The sequence below is a fragment of the Ahaetulla prasina genome, chromosome 4, assembly GCF_028640845.1.
Source record: "Ahaetulla prasina isolate Xishuangbanna chromosome 4, ASM2864084v1, whole genome shotgun sequence".
Lineage (NCBI taxonomy): Eukaryota > Metazoa > Chordata > Lepidosauria > Squamata > Colubridae > Ahaetulla > Ahaetulla prasina.
In genome coordinates this window covers 2,722,501-2,745,242 of record NC_080542.1, presented here as the reverse complement: position 1 = coordinate 2,745,242, position 22,742 = coordinate 2,722,501, and the positions used below count along the sequence as shown (strand labels likewise).

The 22,742-nt window shown below is 51.2% G+C and overlaps 1 protein-coding gene across 1 annotated transcript in view; it reads right to left on the bottom strand.

Annotated features, from left to right (window-relative positions):
* Window positions 1-22,742, bottom strand: part of KDM6B (lysine demethylase 6B) — a 122,756-nt gene that overhangs the window by 71,467 nt on the left and 28,547 nt on the right. Inside the window, 1 exon segment of the mRNA XM_058180389.1 lies at window positions 10,608-10,747. The gene's annotated coding sequence lies outside the window, so the exon portion shown is untranslated.

The window sequence follows — 22,742 nt, the reverse complement described above, 5'->3', positions numbered from 1 at the left end:
GGGCACCCCGAGACCCCGAATCGCAATTCTGACCGATTCGACCAAGTCAGCAATTCTTGCTGGGTGGCGGGCTTTCCCCCCCCCCCAGCCTCCCCACCCCCCCAACCCACGCTGCCAGGCTCAGCATTTCGGGCATCTTCCCCTGCGCAACTTCCTTCCCCCTGCAGCCACTTCTCCGAAAACGACAAGCGCTCCAAGTTGTGCGGATTTACAAGAAAAAGGAACTTCGGAGGACGCAAAGTGGCAGAAACCACAAAGGAAACAGCAATTCACAAGCTCTGGTGTGTATGTGTGGTGTGTGGGTAAGTGTGTATTATGTGCATTATTTATGGAGGGGGGGGAGGAGGAAATTTTTGCAAAATAAGTGGGAATATTTCCCAGTCATCTGGGTGAGCAAAAACACACGTGTCACGGATAAGCAAGACGTGACCACGTGGCGTTCTCGATTTCAGGCGGTCCACAGCTTATGACCGCAATGGAGCCCCAAATTTCTGTCGCTAACCAAGACAGCTGTTAAGTAAATTTTGACACACACACACACACACACACACCCATTCTTGCCATAACTATGAAGTGAATTTGCTCCCTTTGTGGAGTGAGTCAAGAAGTCGTTAAGCAAATTGGGGCTTCGCCACGAACTCGGCTGGTCAGAAGGTCGCAAAAGGAGATCGCGGGACCCCCCCCCCCCCCCCCGGACGTTGCGACTGTCATAAATAGGGGTCGGTTGCCAAGTGTCCGAATTTTGATCGGGGATGCTCCAATGGTCGTAAGCGTGAAAAATGGTCCTAATTCACTTTTTTGTAACTTTGAATGGTCATTAAACGAACTGTTGTAGTACTACCTGTAGTACTTACCTGTAATACTACCAGTAGTACAAAGGTCGAAGCCCAAACTATCCATCACAAGTAAGAGACAAGACAGTAAGAAAAAACTTTGGCCAGACTTCACCCTGCTGGAATCCGTCGGAGATACAGGACTACAACTCCCATCCCTTCAGCCCGCTGGGGATGATGAGTTAGCTTGAGGGAAGGCTCTGCAGAGCTGCTAGGCTGCTGCATGAGTGGAAAGGGTGACAGTGCGCAGAGCAGGGTGTCCAAGCAGTCCTCGACTTACAACAGCTTGTTTAGTGACCGATGTTTCAACGGCACTGAAAAAAAAAAGACTTACGACCATTTTTCACCCTGATGACCGTCACAGCCTCCCCGGGGTCCCGCGATCAAAATTCAGACCCTCGACAACCAGTTCACATTTACGACGGTCGCAGTGTCCCGGGGGTGTGTGTGTCACGCGATCCCCTTGGGCGACTTTCTGACCAGCAAAAGTCCACGGGGGGACAGCCATGCGGCTCACTCAACCACCGCCGCGATTGATTTAACTACCGCGGCAAAAACAAGTGATTAAAAAATGGGACCAAATCGATTTAACAAACGTTTCGCTCAGCAGCATCAATTCCGGGCTCTCGTAACCCGAGGAGTTCTCTGTACCGTTGGGGGCAGTCTCCCAGAGAGGAACCCACAGGAAACGCGGATCGGTGGTAGAGCCTTCCGGGATGTGGGGCTTGGAATTGTTTTTCTTTTTTGGGAGGGGGCAGGCGATGGGAAAGAGTGCGGGGGGGGGCATGTGGGGCGCCTGTTTGGTGTGTAAGCAGGTTGTGATTCACACGGCACAAAGCAAGGTCTCTCCACACGCTTACCAGACACAGCTGTGTCAGCGCTGAGTCAGCAGCCAGCAAGGACAAACCCCTTCTTCAAACCCCCCCCGAAAACGATTGAGCGTAGGGGGTAGGGGGGCAAATCAAACACCCCACCCCCCCATCCGCATGTCCTGCTTTTCACACCCGACGGACCACACACGCTCTCTCTGACTTGCGTGTGTGACGATAAACCTCAGCCGGGAAAACATCAACGTCCGTTCAACACAACACAGGTCTGTTCAACACAACACAGAGGTGTACATCATCCCCGCGCACGCAGGCGGAAGGGACACAACACTTGTTGTCAAAAGTGCAACGGGGTTGTCGAAAGCCCAGCGCCCCCCAAGTATTGACCAATTGTTCACACTCACACACACAGATTCAAACGACCGCATCCCCTGCGGGCATCGCGACACTCTTGCCCTCGGACCAACACAAGAGCTTTGCACAAGTCCTCTGAGACACACACCCCGGAATGACATTCCTTCCGTGCCGCAAACAGCAATACAGGTAGTCCTCGGCTTAACAACGGCTCGTTTAGTGACCGTTCGAAGTTACCACGACACCGAAAGAGTGACACCGTTTTTCACCCTTACGACCGTTGCAACATCCCCATGGTCACGTGATCCAAATTCAGACACCTGGTTCATATTTGTGACGATCGCAGTGTTCCCGGGGTGTGTGTGTGTGTGTCACGTGATCCTCTGTTGTGATTTCCCGACAAGTGAAGTCCAGGGGACAATCCAGAGTCACTGAACTGCCAGGTTACTGACTTAACCTCTGCAAGGATTCACTTAACAACGGTGGCAAGGAAGGCCGCCAAAATGGGGGCAAAATCCCCTTGACAAACATTTCACTTAGCAACGTAAATTTTGGGCTCAATCGTGGTCGTAACTTGAGGACACCAATCAATTCCTTTTAAAAAGAGTGCATGGATTCCCTCCCTCTTTCACTTTCTTTTTCTCCCTTTTTTTCTCTCTCTCTCTCTTTCAGGCTTTCTCTTTCTCTCACTCTTTCATTCTTTCACTCTCTCACTCTTTCTTTCTCTCACTTTCTCTTTCTCTCTCTCTCCCTATCTATCTGTATCTGTATTCTCTCTCTCTCCCTCTCTCTCTTTTTTTCTCTCTCTCCTCCCTCTCCCACCCCCCCCCATGTGGGTGTAGGTGTTGTGCGGCGATACGGAGAAGCAGAGAACATGAGGCACGAAAGCTGACGGGATGCACAGTTGGGAGTTGTGTGGTTTTGTCTCCTCCTCCTTTCCAAGAAAGGTCAGCCTGATAAACAGACAACTCACCCGAAGGGTTTTAGGCGCACGCCTGCGCCAGGCAAAGGTTGGGAATTACAGCGCAGGAAAGCCCCTTCGCGAGCTTTATAGATCAGGCTTTGGGCTGGGAAATCCCCATCTCGTTCTGCCAATTCCCCTCTCGATCGATATCAGAGAGAGAAACCGAGCCCACGACGGGCCGTTGACGGTACAGGAGTCCTCGACTTACGACCACAATCGAGTACAGGTTTTGCCGGCTAAGCGAGACGGCTGCTAAGCGAACTTTGCCTCATTTCACAATTTTCCTCACCACCGTTGCTAAAAGTAGCCAATCACTGCAGTTGTTGGTTTCACTTGTGAGACGGTTGCAAAAGCGGATCGTGTGACACCCACCCACCCCGGGACACTACAAAGGTCACAAATACGAGTCAGTTGTCCGAGCGGTCTGAACTTCAATCATGGGACCCCAGGGATGTTGCAACGGTCATAAGTGTGAAAAATGATCATAAGTCCCTTTTTAAAGTGCTGTATCAACATCGGTCACTAAATGAACTTTTGTATCTCAATGACTATCTGTATTTTGGGGAGAAACGCGTGTGCATCGACACACTAATTCAGCACAGACCTTCACTCAGAAAATATGAACACCGCCAAAAGTCAACACAAGTCCACCCCTCCAGAGATAGGCAACAGTTCCCAGAATTCCCAACTCCCCCGGCAGGAAAAAAAAGGGGGAATTTGGGAACTGTGGTCTTAGTAACCCATCAGAAAGAGGATCGCAAGTTAATCAAAAGCTGCCTTGAAGTTACAAAATCGTTCCAAAGTCCAAGATTTTGGGAGGCTGGGATGGGGGGTGGGGGTGGGGGGTGGGGAAGGAAGAGGATTACAGCCACACAAACAATTTCAACACAACGTGGTCCTGGCACAAAGTGGCCCCCCACTGCGGCGTTGATCCGTTCAGCGCCGGCCGGGAACCTCGCAACCCCATGAAATAATGGACCCACGACGTTCTGTGGGAATTCGCGGGCAAAAGACGATCACCCCCGCCGCCACCACCCGTCTCAAGACCTTTCCGTATTGACAACCACAACTTTTGTAAAGTGCAAAAACAAATAAAAAAAAAAACACCACGCCAAGCAGAGACGCATCCGTGCGCCCTTAGGTGAATCCTGTTCCTGAACACACACAACAAAAGGGGGGGGGGGCAAAGAGTTAAACAAACAAGGAGTGTCAGCACGTACGGGTCAAAGACCCACAATACCAAATCCAAAATTGGCCACGGCCCAAGGAGATCAAACAGGGTGAGGCACTACACGAACAGTGAGCCTAATTAAATGACAAACAACCAAGGACACATCTTCCAACGACCAGGAAAAAGTGGGGGGGGGGGGTTGGGTTTTACCGACACACATTTGCTGTCTAGGGAAGAAAAGAAGGACAAGATCCTTGTAGAGACACACACACGGCCCTCGCTCCTCTGCTCACACATCTCCCCCTCCACACGGACGCAGGCGGCAGTAGGGCCCTTACCTCTTGGCACACAACGGGTGGACGTGAGAGGCGTGGCGCTTTCACGTCTCCGTCTCCCCGGCGAAGTGTCCCCGCCGGAGTGTTTACTACCTCCACGGTGCCTCGACTAATGTGCAACTGGGACATACTAGGAGAATGTAACTCGTAACTCCTTTCCGCTGGTGTGTCTTTCTCTCTCCTCCCCCCCACCACCACACCAGGCCACCATGTGGGGTTCGGGGTTCCTGCCAAGTCAGTGGAGCGTATGTGTGTGTGTGGGGTAAATTCCGGCCACAAGTGACTCAGCCTCTTCCTTTCCCCGGAAAATTTGTCCCCGTTTAAAGGGCTAGAATGACTTCATTAGTTCCCTCCCCTCAACAACCCCACAAGTCTAGGTTCCTCCTCCACCCCCACGTCTTCAGAAGCCCTGCCCTACACTAGGCAATCCCAGCCTGTTTGCTCCCGTGGCAGCACACCGCTCATTCAGTCCTTGCGAGAATTCTCAAGCAAAACCAACCACAACCTCATGCTATAGAGTAGGGGACTCCAACCTTGGTCCCTTTAAGACTTGCGGACTTCAACTCCCAGAGTTCCTCAGCCAGCTTTGCTGGCTGAGGGACTCTGGGAGTTGAAGTCCGCAAGTCTTAAAGGGACCAAGGTTGGAGACCTCTGCTATAGAGATCACCACCACCGTGGAGTAACGAGAAGCTCTGGTATGTGTAGGTTTGAACGCAGGCAGGGCCCCTCGTAGTACAGGTAGTCCTCGACTTACGATCACAATTGAGTCCAAACGGTCGCTAAACGAGGTGGTTGTGAGCGAGTTTTGACCACCTTTCTGGCCACGGTTGGTACGTGAAGCGCGGCCGTTGGAAGTCAGTCGCACGTTTGGTAAAGGAACTTGGTTTCCTCGTGGGATGTTTGCCTGTCAGAAGGTCACAAAAGGGGATCACACGGACCCTGAGACACTGCAACCGTCACAAAGTGAGTCAGTTGCCAAGCCTCGGAATTTGGATCACGTGACCACAGGGATGCGGAAAGGGTCACGTGTGTGAAAAAGAAGTCTTTTTTCCAATGCTGTTCTAAATGCGAATGGTCACTAAGCAAACTGTCGTAAGTCGAGGACTACCTGTACACAATTGGCATGTTTTCTTGGAGGACCGTTCCTAGCGCTCGTGTGAAGAGGGCAACCACGTAGGCATGCTCAGAAAATGCATGACCGCGCACCCTACTGGACCGAACATCCCGTCCAAGGACGTGGAAGACAAACACACCAGCGATGTCACACTGCACATACCACCAAAAGGTCATTTGCGGCGGCTCCCCGTACATGGTGTGTACATGGGTCCTAATACACCACACAATGGCACAACCCTGGAAGAGTCCCTCCTGCCCCGATACACACGCGCTCGAAGGGGCTGACGGCGAAGCCCGGCTACTGTCCTTCTCTGGCACATCCTGAAGGAGTAGCCGCGGCATGAGACCCCGACATCGTTTGTATCACACGAACCCTGTCTTCTCCATGCCAGTCCTGCCTTCCCGCCCCATCCAGGTGCCAAGCGGGGCAAGGAAACGGCGGCGGCGGCATTGCCAAAGCAACCGTTTAAGCGATTGTAAGGAAAGAGGGGAAAAAAATAAAAAGAACTTGGCCACGGCAGCAGAGAACGCCAAGATCGTGCCAGCTCCTGTCGGCGCGGTGGCAGCCCATGCTCACGTCATCAGATCTGTAACCGTCTCCCTGCTGGTTCCAAACACAGTTTCGGGGCAGCCTCCCGCCTTGCCAGCCTGGAGAAAATGTTCCAGCACCTTAGCTGTGCACCGAACAAAATTGAAGGGGCCAGGGTGTGCGTTGTGTACACAAGAATCCCTGCTTGCTCAGCCTCACACAAGGCAAACAAATTTGAGTACAGAGTTCTACATTTCAGCGGCGCGTCTGGAGGCCTTCCGCGACCAACGTCTCCCGGCTACGACGATACAAGTGTGTGCCGCTTTGCGGTTTGCAGACTTGTGGAAAGACAGCCCCTCTCTCTCAAGAGGCACCTTTCCATATGACACTTTAGGACTACACCTCCCATCATCAACCCCCAGGAGGAGCCCCAGCACTTGTGCAGGATGCTGGATTAGGGGTAGTTGATCAAGACAATACAATACAGTACAGTACAGGTAGTCCTCGACCTACGCAATTGAGCCCCAAAATTTCTGTCGTTACTACTGCAACGGTCGTAAGTGCGAAAAATGGTTGAAATTTTGCATAACTTCAAACAGTCGCTAAGTTTTTTTTGTTTTTTTTTTTGTTTACATTTATACCCCGCCCTTCTCCGAAGACTCAGGGCGGCTTACAGTGTATAAGGCAATAGTCTCATTCTATTTGTATATTTTTACAAAGTCAACTTATTGCCCCCCCAACAATCTGGGTCCTCATTTTACCTACCTTATAAAGGATGGAAGGCTGAGTCAACCTTGGGCCGGGCTCGAACCTGCAATAATTGCAGGCTTCGGTGTTCTTAATAACAGGCTATTACCAGCCTGAGCTATCCGGCCCTCTAAGTGAACTGTTATAATGGGTTTTTATTATTTATATTGTTTTTAATAATTTGGCTATAGAATAAGTTTTTTAATTGTCATTTTAGTTTGTATTTATATGTATTTTTAATTGCCTGTGAACCGCCCTGAGTCCCCAGGGAGATAGGGCGGGTATATAAATATGAAAAATAAATAAATAAATAAATAAATAAATAAGTCGAGGACTACCTGTAAAAAAAAAGAGAGAGCCACATGCATCTCCAAGAGGAGAGAAACACGCATACGCGTGTTTTCGGTCATGGGGTCAGAGTTTACAACCTCCAATTGGGGGGTCACCTTCATTTTAGGGTCCCTCCAGACAACAGTGGCGGGATACAGACACCAATTCTCATCCATAGCCAACTTTCACACCAATCGTAACCTGTGGCAAAAGGAGTGTGCGCGCACAAAGAGAGCGCACTTCCGGGAAGGTTTTTTTTTGGGGGGGTAAAAAAAAAACAAAACGAGGCGCCCCAGAGAAACTGGGATTGTGGTTTGGGGGCCCCGGCTTGAGACGTAGGGCAGGCAGCAAGGGGGTTAATTGTTTTGCTCACTGCAACAAGGAGCCTTTTAAGGTCACAGCGCGGCTGCTTGGGGAAGGCATGGGAGTGAGTCACTGGCTTACTCTCGTCGTCGTCCTCGTCGTTGTACTCTGTCCTCCTCCTCCTCCTCCTCCTCCCCGCAGCCCTTACGTAGTGGATCTTCCCTCCCCGTTGCGCTCCCCCCTCCCGCCTACCAGGCCCAGCTGCTTCGCTGGCCGCACGCCAGAGGGCGGGGACAGCACTGGAGGAGTCCACGGCCGGCCCTCAGGCACCGGTTGCAGTGGGTGGGACGACGGACGGACGAGCCAGAGCAGCAGCTGCAAGTCAGCCTTTGTGCAAGACGCATTCCGGGGTGGGGGGGGAGAGGGAGAGAGAGAGAGAAAGGGAGAGCATGCGTTTGATGCGCAGGGAAAGTGCAGTGATGCACACGACGGCGGCGGCGACGTACCCGCCGGGAGTTTTGACCCACAAAAGGCTTACGCCAAACAAAAGCCCTCGAGCTTGCTTCCAGTTAAGCAACTCTTGTATCACCGTTTCACCATTTCCATTTTGTGCAAAAAGAAACCTCTTTGCCGGCAGCCTCACCGGAAAACCCGTTCCGCTTTTGGCAGAGGGTTGACTTTCTCGTGTTTCCTTCGTTCCAGCGGCCTCGTGCGCGCGGTTCTGCGTGACACCCCCTTTCCCCCCAACCCGTAGACAAACTTTTACCGGGGTGGGGGGAGGTTTGGGAGTGTCCTCGACTTACGGCCACCATTAGGAGCAGAATTTCCAGGGCTGAGCCAGGCGGTTGAGAAGCGACTCGGGCCTGATTTTGCGAACCTTTTGTTTTGGCCAGGGTTTTTAAGAGAATCCCCGTGGTCGTTAAGTGAATCAGGCAGTGGTTAAACGAATCAGGCTTCCCTACCCCCCACCCCCCCCCTCATTCCGACTTTGCTTGTCGGAAGCTGGCTGGGAAGGTTATAAATGATGATCAGAGAACCCTGCAAACTATTGTAAATACATCTCGGTTGCCAAGCGCCTGAATTTTGATCCCGTCACTGTGGAGATGCTGCGACGGTCGTAAGTGCGAGGACTGGTCGCAAGTCAGGTTTTCAACGCCATTGTAACGTGGAAACCATTTGCTAAATGAATGGGTGTGAGTCAAGGACTAAATTCCAGCCACGGATAGGATTTCGACTGTCGGCATCTATTACAGACTTACAACAGTTCATTTAGTGACCAAAGTTACAACAGCATTGAAAAAGTGACTTATGATCGGGTTGTTTTCGTTAAGCAAATCACTGCAGTGGTTCGATTAGTAACACGGTCATTAAGTGAATCTGGCTTCCCCCACGGATTTTGTTTGTCAGAAACTCACAAAAGGGCAATTGCGTGACCCCGGGACGTTGCAACCGTCATAAATACGAGTCCGTGGTCAAGCATCCGAATGTAAATCAAATGACCCTGGGGTTGCTACAACGGGTCGCATAAGTGTGAAAAAGGATCCCAAGTTCCTTTTGTCCGGGGTGTTGTAACGTCGGTCACTAAACGAACCGTTGTCGTAAGTCAAGGAGTACCTGTATTTCGCTCAGCGACAGCAATTTGGGGCTTACTTGTCACTGTCAATCAAGGACTACCGGTACAGTAGCGGCCAAAATTGTGGAAACCTTTTGGGACAAATGTATTTACTAAAACTAGAGAATAACAGCACTTTTTTTTATAGGAGCAGAACCATAAAATTATATATCGATGGAAAGATAATTTAACATAACATAACAACAGAGTTGGAAGGGACCTTGGAGGCCTTCTAGTCCAACCCCCTGCCCAGGCAGGAAACCCTACACCATCTCAGTCAGATGGTTATCCAACATTTTCTTAAAAATTTCCAGTGTTGGAGCATTCACAACTTCTGCAGGCAAGTCGTTCCACTTATTAATTATTCTAACTGTCAGGAAATTTCTCCTTCGTTCTAAGTTGCTTCTTTCTTTGATCAGTTTCCACCCATTGCTTCTTGTTCTACCCTCAGGTGCTTTGGAGAATAGCTTGACTCCCTCTTCTTTGGGGCAACCCCTGAGATATTGGAACACAGCTATCACGTCTCCCCTAGTCCTTCTTTTCATTAAACTAGACATACCCAGTTCCTGCAATCGTTCTTCCTATGTTTCAGTCTCCAGTCCCCTAATCATCTTTGTTGCTCTTCTCTGCACTCTTTCTAGAGTCTCAACATCTTTTTTACATCGTGGCGACCAAAACTGGATGCAATATTCCAAGTGTGGCCTTACCAAGAATGTATCAAGAATGTAATCAAGAATGTAATGCAATCACTTTTAGGAAGGATTTGCTATTAGAATAGCAGTTACAGTAGAAAGAAAAAAACTGAAACCCGTAGAAAAAAAACGAGATATACCAAAATTATCCCCATGTCAGTTAATACTTCGTTGGGTAACTTTTAGCATGACTTACAACCTCTTCCCATGGAGAGAACTGAGTCTCTGAGTTCTGCAGTTGTTATCACGTGAAACCAAGATTGAATGATGGCTTCTATTAACTGGGTTTCATTGGCTGGGTCGCTTCTGACTAAAACAGTTTCTTGAGCGGGCTCCCTAGATTTTCCATTGGGTGAAGATCTGGGCTGTTCCCAGGCCAAGTCCCACCAAGCCCAAGGTCGACTCAGCCTTTATAAGGTAGGTAAAATGAGGACCCAGATTGTTGGGGGGGGGCAATAAGTTGACTTTGTAAATATACAAATAGAATGAGACTATTGCCTGACACGCTATAAGCCGCCCTGAGTCTTCGGAGAAGGGCGGGATATAAATGTAAACAACAACAACAACAAAAATACACTTTTTCCCAAAAGGTTTCCACAATGTTGGCTACTACCGTACTGTAGACTTAACCAATGTCTCGCTTAGCAACAGACAATTCAGGCTCAGCTGGGGTCCATAAGACGAGGACAACCTGTTATCGCACCAACGGACGCGCAAATGGGAAACACCCAGGGAACACGGCGACAACCCCCCCAATCCCCCCATCGCACTGGGGGTCTGCTTCGGCCACTCACCAGACGAGGAACATACTCCCCTCGCTGCTTTCTCATGGGCTGGGTCCCCCCCCACACCGGGCCCATGCGCCGTCTCGGGCCACGAGGTGTGGCTGGCGGGGGGGTGCGGCTACTCTCCCGCCATGGTGCAGACGCCGACTCTGTAGGAAAAGCAGAAAGTAATTATTAGGAGAGGGGGGCGCTGCAAGGAAACTGAGGTTTTTCCGTGTTGTGGGCCCCCCCCCCTCAGGAAAAGCCACTTATTTATGTTCACCTCTCCCCCCCCTCCCGGAAGAGACAGCCGTGTCCATCTGTTTCCTCCCACACGCGTGGCGTTCCACATTCCTCGGCACTCATACTCTGCCGAATCGACCACTCTGGTGCAAAATAGCGACATCCCCCCGTCCCCCCCCAAAAAAACCCACAGAAAAGACAATCCCTCGGCTGAAAGGGACCCCAAAACCTCAGATGAGGGAGTGGGTAAGGACGAGGGTCTCCTGGCGTGGCCCATGCTAGGTTTAGTCCTCCACTTACGGCCACAAACGAGCTCTACGTTTTTTCTGTTGCTAAGTGGCCCCGATTTGGCCCCGTTTTTTGGCGATCTTTCTGGTCACGGCTTTTAAGGGAATCGCTTCATGGTCCTTAAGTGAATTCGGCTTCCTCTTTGGAAGGTCGCAAAAGGGGATCTCCCCGGGACACTGCGACCGCCACAAACAGGAGTCACGTGCCAAGCCTCTGAATTTTGATCACGTGTCACGGGGTTGCTGCAATGGTTGTGAGCGTGAAAAATGGTCGCAAGTCCATTTTTTCAGTGCCGTTCTAACTTCGAAAGTCACTAAATGAACAATTGTAAGTCGGGGACTACCTCTACCACAACGGAAATCCCTGAATCCTAGGGGGAGGAGGGCTCCTAAAAGGGACCCCAGGTGGAATAACAGCAAGTGGACCTCGGGCGACTTGGCTCAGTTGTACAAGTAGTCCTCGCCTTACAACCATTCCGTTTAGTGACCATTCCAAATGACAACGGCGCTGGAACAAAGTGACTGATCCACACTTATGACTGTTGCAGCCTCCCCATAGTCCCCTGATCCAAGTTCAGTCACTTGGCCACTGACTCGCATTTATGACGGTCACAGCGTCCCCACGATCCCCTTTTTGCGACCTTTGGTCGCGCTAAAAGTCCACGGGGAGGCCGGGTTCACTTAAGGACCGTGCGGGTAACTTCATACCCACGGTGAAGGAATCCCTTCACCGCCGTAGCAAAAACGGTCGCAAAATCGGGCCAAACTCCACAACCATCTCCACGTAGCGCGGGCGTTTTTGTTTCGATTGCCGTCGTTATGTCGAGCAGTACCGGTACTGAACGGTTTGTCCCCTTCGTTCTGCTGAGCTGTGGCCAGAGCGGAACAGTGGAAGACACGCCACAATCCAGCCGGGGGACTCCATAACCCAGCCTTCCCTGTTCGCTTGCCACGACACCTCGGCCTGATCCTCAGGAAAAGAAAAAAAAAAGGAAGGCCGCAGGGCATTCTGCCTCCTCCAACATGGTCCAGCCTGTCTCAGGTGGTTCCCCCTTTGGGCAACACCTGCTCGCAAACCAACACACCCACAGCAACCTTACTGACCTCTCCTGTCCCCTTGTCCTGAACCTGCATAGTCACAAAGTCTCACAACACGACCGGGGGTGTGTGTGTGTGTGTGTGTGTCAGATTACTAAATGCGGGTCCGAGCCCGACAACACCAAGCATCAGACAGCAGGACGCAAGTACAACGGCCTGGGGCGGCCGCCAAGATGGCGCAAGACACGTTTTGCCATTTCTGTATCGTCCTGTTCTGTACTGCACGCCTCGGAGGTGAACTCCACACGCTTCGTAGCTAAGCCTCAGGGGTGAACCAAGACATAATGGCCACAATTGGGGCGGTGGGACGTATCTGCAGAGGGTGGTCGAGAAAGTAGAAAGAATAGAATATTTGTAGTTCAGGGTTGAACTTTGGGGTCCTTGGTGGTCTCTGAGATTGGTGGTTTCCGTGCAGGCATTTCACGACCCAACTAGGGAATATCATCAGTGCTATAAGGGAGTGGGGTTTGTGAAGAGGAGGAGGAGGAAGAGGAGGAGGACGACGATGACGACTGTGGGGGTCTTTGGTGTTCCCTGGGTTTGGTTATTTTCTTGTAGACGTTTCATGACCCAACTAGGTAACATCATCTGTGCGAAAAAGTTTGCTTGAGGAGTTTGCAAACTCCACACTCACTAGCCCTGACGATGTTCTCTAGCTGGGTCACGAAATGTCTGCAAGACAAAAACAACTAAGCTCAGACAGCGCCGGGCACCTGAAGTACGACAAAGACGACGGCCGTAACAATCCAAAGTAATTATTTTTACGTGCGGGTATACTATACCCCCTTCCCCCGTTGTTCCCATCCTCTCAGCTTCGGCCTCAGTTGGGTCTCTAAAATGGGAGCGAAGCGGATGGCCCCGAGGCGCGTCTTGATCCCCAGACCCACAAAGGAGACCTTCAGCGGGAAAATGAGGCGTAGCGGATGGCATCTCTGGTCTGGCAGGGATAAAGGTTGCCCTGTGCCCAGACAATGAACACAGCACAGCCTGATGGCGTAAGCGGAGCCACCCACGAGGGCAAGGGAGATCCTGTGTCTTTGTGTGTGTGTGTGTATGTCTTTGTGTGTGCGCACACGAAACGTGGAGCCCGGCAAGAGCCACGAGAACACAGCCTCCCTATATAACCTAGCGACGGAAATTGGCCTACCGGATTGTCTCCAAACTGCCCAACCAGAACTGTTCCCCCCACAGCCTGACGTTTTGCGTGCGCGGGAACCAAGGTCCCAAGTACAGGCAATCCTCCACTTAGGACCACAATGGAGCCCCAAAGTTAGCGACACGGTTGTTCAGCGAATCCCGCTTCCCCGTTGATTTGGCTGGTCAGAAGGTCACAAAAGAGGATCGCGCGACACCCAGGACACCGCAACCATCCTAAATGTGAGTCAGTTGCCAAGCGTCCGAATGTTGATCCCGTGACCACGGGCCCGCGGCAGAGGTCATAAAGTGTGAACAACGGTCCTAAGCCACTTGTTTTCAGCGGCGTCGTAACTTCAAACGGTCACTAAACAAACGGTCGTAAGTCGAGGGCGCATTTTAAAAATATCAAATCACACGCCCCAGAGTTTGGAGATTGGTATAATCACAACCCAGCGGGAAGCGTCTCACATCCATGGAAAGGAAACTTCTAAGCCCTTTTAAGAAGTGACTGGACTGATGTTTTGTCTGAAATGATGCCGAGTTTCCTGCCTGAGCAGGGGGTCGGGCTAGATGACCTCCAGGGTTCCCTTCCAACTCTGCTATTCTCCCTAAAGGGACTTTGAATTGTAGCATTTCATCCAACCAAATATCTATTTATTTTTTTAAAATCGTGGACCTCATCTTTGCCTTCGGACACAGCGCCAGCTCCCCAAACCCTTCAAAAGGGCGGGAATTCTTTTGTCCGACGAAGCCCCCTACTCTTCTAAGGAAAACTTACCCATTTTTGTGTGTTGAAGGGGGAACTTAACCCTTGAGGACTTTTACAAGTTTCGAATACATGCTTCACCTGGATGGGCGTGGGTGGGAAAAACACTCCAGCACATGGATTCCGCAAATGCGCCCAGCTGCCCCCGTTGCCTGGTGATGCAACCCAGCGCAATCGGTTGTGTCTCGTGATGTAACCGCTTCCAGAGTTGGCCGAGCAGCTGGTTGCACCCAAGGGTCTCTGCGTGGTATTTCGGGACTAGCTCCCCTGAGGATGGCCACATATTCGGACCCGGATTAATTATTTTAGATTAATTCTTCTCTCGTTTTACTTTAGCAGTGGGGTACCGCCAGTGGTGGGTTTCGGATTATCTTATTACTGGTTCGCCCCGCCCCTGTGCGCGACGTTTACTTCGTGCGCGCCCGGTTTGCATGCACACGCCTGCCTTTCGCGTATGCGCCCGGCGTCACAAAAGTTCCTAAATAGGATGGCAACGAGCCGGAGCGGGTGGTGGGCCCACCCACAATTTCCGTTATCGGTTCGGGTGAACCGGTGAAAAACCGGCTGAATCCCTTGCACAAAAAGATGCTGAGATTCTAGAAAGAGTGCGGAGAAGAGTAACTAAGATGATTAAAGGCTTAGAGACTCAAACACACGAAGAACGGTTGCAGGAATTGGGGATGTCTTAAGGACCGGGGAGTGGGGACATGATAGTGTCACCCAATATTTGAGGGGCTGCCCCAAAGAAGAAGGGGGTCCACCTATCCTCCAAAGCCCCCGAAGGCAGGAGAAGAAGCAACGGATGGAAACTAATCAAGGAGAGGAGCAACGCGGAATTCAGGAGAAGCGTCCTAACGGTAAGGACAATTAACCGGTGGAACTGCATGCCACTAGAACACAAGGGTGTTGCTCACTTAACAACTGCGGCCAAAAAAGGTTGCAAAACGGAGCAACGCTCATTTAAGAAACGGGTCTTGCTCAGCAACGGAAATTTCGGGCGCAATTTTGGGACTCGATCGAGGTCTCCCTGTATTTTTGCAGCTTCCCTTTAAGGAACAGCTGGTCCTCGTCTTGCGACCACCCATTTTAAGAGAGACCGTTCCGAGCCGCCGTGAATTCAAAAGCGCTCGTTTAGCGACCGTTCCAAGTCGTTCTCAATTTAAAACCATTCCAAGTTACGACGGCACTGGGGAGGGAATTCACTTGAGGACACGTGATTGGCTGATCAACCGCAGGGATCCGTTTAGCCAAATAAAAAGTTTGTAAGATTGGGTGAGACCAGCTCGGCGACCGCCTTGCTTAGCAACGGAAACCGTGGTTGTTAAGTCGAGGACGGCAAGAATATTCTGCAGAGCACCTGAGGCAATAAAAATAGTTGCTAAAACTGTGTTTCTCAACATTGTTCCCTTGAAGACGGGTGGACTTCAACTCCCAGAATTCTCTACCCAGCATGCTTTCAAATGGGGAGATTTCTGAGGAATTCTGGGAGTTGAAGTCCACCTATTTTAAAAGCATTCTGACTGGGGAATTCTGGGAGTCGAAGCTCACCTGTCTTAAAGCATGTTTGGCTGGGGAATTCTGGGAATTGAAGCCCACCCCTCTTAAAAAGCAGGCTGGCTGGGGAATTCTGGGAGTCGAAGCCCACCCCTCTTAAAGCAGGCTGGCTGGGGAATTCTGGGAGTTGAAGTCCCCCCTCCTAAAGCACACTGGCTGGGGAATTCTGGGAGTTGAAGCCCACCCCTCTTAAAGCAGGCTGGCTGGGGAATTCTGGGAGTCGAAGCCCACCCTTCTTAAAGCAGGCTGGCTGGGGAATTCTGGGAGTTGAAGCCCACCCCTCTTAAAGCAGGCTGGCTGGGGAATTCTGGGAGTCGAAGCCCACCCTTCTTAAAGCAGGCTGGCTGGGGAATTCTGGGAATTGAAGCCCACCCCTCTTAAAAAGCAGGCTGGCTGGGGAATTCTGGGAGTCGAAGCCCACCCCTCTTAAAGCAGGCTGGCTGGGGAATTCTGGGAGTCGAAGCCCACCCCTCTTAAAGCAGGCTGGCTGGGGAATTCTGGGAGTCGAACCTCACCTGTCTTAAAGCAGGCTGGCTGGGGAATTCTGGGAGTCGAAGCCCACCCCTCTTAAAGCAGGCTGGCTGGGGAATTCTGGGAGTCGAAGCCCACCCTTCTTAAAGCAGGCTGGCTGGGGAATTCTGGGAGTCGAAGCCCACTCCTCTTAAAGCAGGCTGGCTGGGGAATTCTGGGAGTCGAAGCCCACCCCTCTTAAAGCAGGCTGGCTGGGGAATTCTGGGAATTGAAGCCCACCTGTCTTAAAGCACACTGGCTGGGGAATTCTGGGAATTGAAGCTCACCTGTCTTAAAGCACACTGGCTGGGGAATTCTGGGAGTTGAAGCCCACCCCTCTTAAAGCAGGCTGGCTGGGGAATTCTGGGAATTGAAGCCCACCCCTCTTAAAGCAGGCTGGCTGGGGAATTCTGGGAGTCGAAGCTCACCTGTCTTAAAGCAGGCTGGCTGGGGAATTCTGGGAGTCGAAGCCCACCCCTCTTAAAGCAGGCTGGCTGGGGAATTCTGGGAGTCGAAGCCCACCCCTCTTAAAGCAGGCTGGCTGGGGAATTCTGGGAGTCGAAGCCCACCCCTCTTAAAGCAGGCTGGCTGGGGAATTCTGGGAGTCGAAGCCCACCCCTCTTAAAGCAGGCTGGCTGGGGAATTCTGGGAATTGAAGCCCACCCCTCTTAAAGCAGCCTGGCTGGGGAATTCTGGGAGTCGAAGCCCACCCCTCTTAAAGCAGGCTGGCTGGGGAATTCTGGGAATTGAAGCCCACCCCTCTTAAAAAGCAGGCTGGCTGGGGAATTCTGGGAGTCGAAGCCCACCCCTCTTAAAAAGCATGTTGGCTGGGGAATTCTGGGAATTGAAGCCCACCCCTCTTAAAAAGCATGTTGGCTGGGGAATTCTGGGAGTTGAAGCCCACCCCTCTTAAAGTAGGCTGGCTGGGGAATTCTGGGAGTCGAAGCCCACCCCTCTTAAAGCAGGCTGGCTGGGGAATTCTGAGAGTTGAAGCCCACCTGTCTTAAAGCACACTGGCTGGGGAATTCTGGGAGTTGAAGCCCACCCCTCTTAAAGCAGGCTGGCTGGGGAATTCTGGGAGTCGAAGCCCACCCTTCTTAAAGCAGGCTGGCTGGGGAATTCTGGGAGTCGAAGCCCACCCTTCTTAAATCAGGCTGGCTGGGGAATTCTGGGAATTGAAGCCCACCCCTCTTAAAAAGCAGGCTGGCTGGGGAATTCTGGGAGTTGAAGCCCGCCTGTCTTAAAGCAGGCTGGCTGAGGAATTCTGGGAGTTGAAGCCCACCTGTCTTAAAACATGTTGACTAGGGAATTCTGGGAGTCGAAGCCCACCCCTCTTAAAAAGCAGGCTGGCTGGGGAATTCTGGGAGTTGAAGTCCCCTCACCTTCTAGGGTTCAGGTTTGGGAAAGCGTGCTCTTAAGATGTCACAAAACAAACGGGAAAAAGGCCTTGTGGGTGGTGGGGAGGGGCTTGCATGACACCAATTCAGGTGCAGGAGCAGGTATCTCACCTACGGTTTGACCTGGCGTCCCACGGTTCAAGCCTGCAACCTCTGCATATCCATCGTTATTCAAGTCCGTCTAGTTTTTCCTGTAATCTTCCTCTCGCCTGGAATAATCGCACCCTGGCTCAGGGACTCCAATTTAGTCCTCGACGTACGACCGTAATCGAGTTCAACGTTTCTGCCGCTAAGGCAAAGGTCAAGTGAATCGGCGACCTTTCTTCCCGCCGTTGTGAAATGAATCACGGGCCGCTGTTCAGCTAGCCACGCGGTCGTTAAGCGGATCTGATTTTTCCCCCTCCTTGACTTTGCTTGTAAGGAGGTCGCAAAAGGGACACCGCGACCGTCATAAAGACGAATCAGTGGCCGAGCGTCTGAACTTTGGTCCCGCGACTATAGGGGAAAACGGCTACGGTTGTAAATGAGAAAAACGATTGTTAAGTGGCTATTTTTCAGTGCCGTTGTAGCTTTGAACGGTCGCTAAGTGAACTCTTGTTAAGTCGAGGGCTACTTGTAACTTCCGGAGAACTCTACTTCCACTACCGCTTCCCGGTTCCAATCAAGCCCCCTACCCTAAATGCTTCAACTAGCTACCCTCTTTCCCCTAAAATAAGCCCCAACTGGAAAATAAGCCCTAGCGTGATTTTTCAGGATGTTCGTAATATAAGCCTTACTCCCAAAAATAAGCCCCAGTTAAGATTGTCAGCCAGATGGATGCATTTAGTACCGTGTTTCCTCAAAAATAAGACCTAACTGGAAAATAAGCCCTAATGCATCTTTTGGAGCAAAAAGTAACATCAGACACGGATTTATTTCTGGGGAAACGTGGTAACTTCTGTTCAATTCCTGCGGAATTGCAAACTCAATTGTTAAATTCACTCCTCTCCCTGCTTTTCGGCTTCACAAACACACCCATTGTCTTCGGGAATCTAAGCGCACAGGCACACGCCCACAGTGCCTTGTTGTGCTGAGTTGTGTTGAATTCAAATTCCCACTGGGAACTGGGAATGTAGCCGGGAACGCGCAGCATTCAAACCGGTAGGCCAGCCTCTCTTATCTGTCTAGCTAGCACGATGCTTCTCAAATTGGCCACCTGGAAGATGGGTGGGCTTCCAACCCCCAGAAATTCCCCACCTGGGGAATTCTGGGAGTTGGAAGTCCACCCATCGTCAAGCCGCCAAGGTTGAGAAACACCGCTCTAGCACTGACTACAGGCCGTCCTCGACTTCAACAGTTCGCTTAGCACCCAAAGTTACAGCAGCACTGATGAAAATGGCTTCCACTTTCGTTTTTCACACTTACGACCGTCGCAGCCTCCCTGAGGTCCCGTGATGAAAATTTAGACGCTTGGCAGCTGACTCATACTTATGACGGCTGCAGGATCCCGGGGTCACGTCATCCCCTTTTGCGACCGTCCGACAAGCAAAGTCAAGGGGGAAAGTCGAATTCACTTAACAACCATGTGACTAACTTAGTAACTGCAATGATTCACTTAACAACCGTGGCAGGAAAGGTCCTAAATTGGGGGGGGGGCTTATTTATCAATATGTCTCGCTTAGCAACAGAAATTTGGGGCTCCATTGAGGTCGTAAGCTCGAAGACTCCCTGTGTTTCTCCTGTTTTAACTAAGCAGGGTTAATGGATTTAATTTGGGCACACGCAATATATTCATAGCTAGTCCTCGTTACCGAGATTCGTTTAGCGACCATTCAAAGTTTTGGTAACTATCTTCAAGGTTTTGGTAACCATCTTCAAAGCGCTCCATGGCTTAGGGCCGGGCTACTTACGGGACCGTCTGCTGCCACCGATTGCCTCCCACCGACCCGTACGCTCTCACAGGGAGGGACTCCTCAGGGTGCCGTCTGCCAGGCAGTGCCGACTGGCGACACCCAGGGGAAGGGCCTTCTCTGTGGGGGCTCCCACCCTCTGGAACGAGCTTCCCCCAGGACTCCGCCAACTTCCTGACCTTCGAACCTTCCGCCGCGAGCTTAAAATACATCGATTTATTTGTGCAGGACTGGACTAGAATTTTAATTTTTAAATTTAATTTTAATGGAGTTTTATCATTTTAATTGTAAATTTTAAATTTTGGCCTATTTAAATAAGTTTTTTAATTTAGTGTTTTATCTTGTATTATATTTGTATTTTTATCGGGCTGTAAACCGCCCTGAGTCCTTCGGGAGATAGGGCGGTATAAAAATGTGATTAAATAAATAAATAAAGTTACCATTTGCACCGAGAGGAGAAATTAACAACCAGTCCTCGCACTTACAACCACATGGTCACGCGATCCAAATTACGCGATCCAAATTACGTGCTCGTCATGTATGTCCGACAAGCACCTCAAACTGGCCTCACGTGACGATTACCTGCAAACTTCCCCGCTGGCTTCCGCCGAACAAAGTCAGATTCGCTTAGTGACCGCAAGAGTCCCCTCACAACTACAGTTATTCACTTAAACAACTCTGGCAAAAAAAAAAAAAAGGCTAGTCCTTGACTTACAACAGTACACTTAGTGACCTTTCGAAGTGACGACGCTGAAAAAAAGCGACTTACGGCCATTTTTCACACTTACGACCATTGTGCCATCCCCGGGGTCACGTGACCCACAGCCGATTCACATTTATAAACATAAATCTTCAGCTCGATTGTGGTTGTAAGGCGAGAACTGCCCGCATTGGGTGCAATTCATTTTAACAGCTATCGGAAATTCCCAATTCCTGACGTAAATTGAGGACTGCCCATAGAGTCAAAACACTCCTAAGAGTGTAAGTGACCTGGCTGACTTCATGATGTCCTGGACTCCAAAGCCCATCTACCCCAGCAAAATCTGGGATAAGGAGAGAGCTAGACAGATAGTCCTCGACTTACGAGAGTTCACTCAGCGACCGAAGTTGCAGCATCCCCGAAAACAGCTGACTTAGACCGTTCTTCACACCAACGACGATTGCAGCGCCCCCCCCCCGTGGTCACGTGATCAAAACGCTCAGCCCCTGACTCGCATTTATGACGGCTGCAGCGTCCCGCTGTGTGTGTGTGTCATTCCCTTTTTGCGACCTTCCGACGGGCAAAGCCAGGTTCACTTAACGACCAGGTTACTAACACGATAACGACTTCGGTGATTCGCTCAGCAATGACGGCCGGAAAGGTGGGACGAAACGCGCCAGAGACATGTCTCGCTTAGCGACAGGAACCTTGGGCTCATTTGCGGTCATACGTCGAGGACTTACTGTATTTAGGAGAAATGTCGGAATCTACTTGGCTTCTTCCTAGCCAGATACGGAAAGGGAGAGAAATATATGGATTTCGAGAGAAATACAGGGAGCTCAGCTCCCAGAATCCCCCTGGGACCCCCCTTGGGGACCCCAATTCTCTCCAGCTTAGCTCTCCAAGGGGAGGGCAGGAAACCCCCCGGGAGTGTGGGGAGGGCAACAGGCGGGATCCGTACGGAGGACGAGAAGGCAGCTGGAGGGAACCACAGCTAGTCCTCCACTTACGAACGTTTGCTTAGCAACTCTTCGAAGTCACGACAAAGTGACTTACGCCCATTCCTCACACTTACAGCCACTGCAGCGTTCCCCGCAGGTCACATGCTCAACGTTTAGCAACCGGCGCGTACTTACGACGGTTGCGAACCTTCCGACAAGCAGAGTTAACCGGGGTGGGGGGGGAGAGCCAGATTCGCTTAACCCACTGTGCTATTCATTCAACACCTGAAAAGCGATTCACTTAACGACCGTGGCCAAAAAGAAGAGAGGGATTGTAAGACTGGATGCTACTCAAACAACCGTCTTGGTTAACCCACAGAAATCCTGGCCTCCACTATGGTCGTAAGTTGAGGACCGCCTACAAAGCGTGACGTCGGGTTTCTTACGGGGCATTGGACACACAGGGCGTCCTTGACTTACAACCGTTCGCTTAGTGAACGTTCAAAGTTACGACGACACCAAAAAAAAAAAAAAAAAGCAACATGTTCCTTTTTCAGCAGCCACTTGATTCCCGGGAGAGAGGATCACCTGATCCCCTTTTGCGACCCCCAGACGAGCAAAGACAGCGGGGGAATCTGGATTCGCTTAACAACCGGGTTACTCAACAGTTTTATGACAGTTCATTTAGTGACCGTTCGAAGTTACAACGGCACTGAAAAGAGGGACTTAGGACCGTTTTTCACACTTACGACTGCTGTACGTTTATGACGGTCGCAGCGTCTCAGGAGGGTCACGCAATCCCCTTTTGTGACCTTCCGACCAGCCAAGTCAACGGCGAAGCCAGATTCGCTTAACGACCGGGCGACTAACCTAACAACGGTGGCGACTCGCTTAACAACGGCGGCAGGAAAGGTCGCGAAACGGGGCAAAGCTCACGTCACAAAGGTCCCCGCTTAGCCACGCAAATTTTGGCCTCCGTTGCGGTCATAAATCAAGGACTACCCTGACTTTGCCGGCGGCGCGCCGAGGGAATGTGTGAAAATACGAAGCGTTTCGTATTCTGACATCCCGATTTTGGCATTCTCCTCATTTAACAACGGCACCGAAGAATTGTGGCGAGGAAAGTCGTAAAAACGGGGAGCAAAACTCGCTGAACAACTGTCTCCCTACGCAACATCAATCTTTGGGCTCAATTGTGGTCGTAAGGTGGAGGACTACCTGTAATTAGCTGGAGAGAGGGAACAAACCAGTGGTGGCATTCAGCCGGTTTGCACCGGTTCGGCGGAACCGGTAGCAGAAATCGCGAGTGGGTCGGCCCACCCGCCCCGGCTTTATGCCGGCTTTATGCCATTTATACATTGTAAGCCGCCCTGAGTCTTCGGAGAAGGGCGGGGTATAAATGTAAACAAACAAACAAACAAAAAATCCTATTTACGCATGTTTTTGAGGCCAGGCGCATGTGTGGAAGGCAGGCGCGAGCACAGACTGGACATGCGCGCGGACAAAGCAAGCGCGCGCGGGGCGAACCAGTAGTAACATAATGTGAAACCCACCACTGGAACAGACCGATAGAAAGACCCACATGGAAAGTCCACGGAGAGAAAACACACAGCCGTGGGTTCGACCCGCCGCCTGCCAGCGTA